This window comes from Pteropus vampyrus, unplaced genomic scaffold (assembly GCF_000151845.1).
Source record: "Pteropus vampyrus isolate Shadow unplaced genomic scaffold, Pvam_2.0 Scaffold21, whole genome shotgun sequence".
Lineage (NCBI taxonomy): Eukaryota > Metazoa > Chordata > Mammalia > Chiroptera > Pteropodidae > Pteropus > Pteropus vampyrus.
In genome coordinates, this window is record NW_011888802.1 from 6,625,672 (window position 1) to 6,627,036 (window position 1,365).

Sequence of the window (1,365 nt, forward strand, 5' to 3'; positions counted from 1 at the left end):
TTAAGGAAATGTCATATATCATACAAAAACTGTATTTTAAGATATATTTCAAAAAGAGAACAATAAAAATAACTTTTAAAAGGTCAAAAATACTTTTTAAAATCTTGCTAATGTTTTTCGAATCTTTTTAAGTCAGGAGAAAAACAGCACACATAGTTTTAAGTTACATTCATTTTCTAGAAACAGGTAATTCATTACCTATAATCTCTCTCTTGCCTGTCAAGACATGTCACACTGCTTTTAACATAAAGCAAAGAGATCTATCCATAGCTATTAATTTTTATCCCTTAAGTATTCACAAAGAAAAATGTGTTTTTTTCCAAGAACTCACAGATTAATCCTGAATTGAATTGCTATTTCCTACTAGCCTTATGAAATGTTATGGTTTTAAAAAATGGAACATTTCAACCACTTGAAAGAAAATCATGTATTTTAAGGTGAAAATACATCATCTCCATAAAGATTTTGTTACCTTTTTTCACACACAAAAAATAACTTTTCACATTAAGATAATGATGAAAAATAGTGTCAATGCCCTGCAAGAGAGCAGAGGCAAAAACAAACAAACAAACAAACAAACAAACAAACAAAAAATTTTTATCTGTATTTCTATGTTCTGAAATAAAAAATGTAGTTATAATCAGTGGTTTTTTTTTTTTTCACATGATAGGAACAATCATGCTACTCTTTATTTCTTTTTATCATCTCTAAAGTGAGTCAAAAGTTAACCAAATTAAGGAAAATAAAATGAACTTTCAGTTATCTAAATAGGAGTGAATGTGACAATTAAAATGAAAAAATTTGGTATGAAACAGAATGTTACAGGATTTTAAATGAAAACTCTCTTTAAAGTTTCTACTTGTGTAGAAATTTATTTCATTTTATCCAACATGGTTTTATTGAACTGCAGATTTTAGAGAAAAATATATCTAGATCTATATTTATATCTGTATCTATCCATCTCTATATATCGATCAAAAGATATTTTAATGGTTTTCATGATTTTTGTTTTTCTTTTTTTTTGTACAGACTCCCCTTTTGTTACAGAAAACACTTACGATAGTTATATAATATACTTTTAGAAACATCACTATTTTTAATATTGTATAACTTTTAAACTGTCTTCTAGTATTTTAATCCTACAAAATTTTTGGTGTCCACCAGATCTTTTCTCCAATTTCTTCAAGTATTTGGAGAATTTAGACTATACAGCACATCTTCAAGAATGGAACAGTTTGAAAGAAGTGATATAATAAGCTAATAAAAAAAACCCTCTAGAAGATACTTAGAGATGAAATTAATGTGAAGTGTATATAAACTGTTGTCACCAATTAATTTGCTTCCTGGTTGTGGATCTTCATGTAT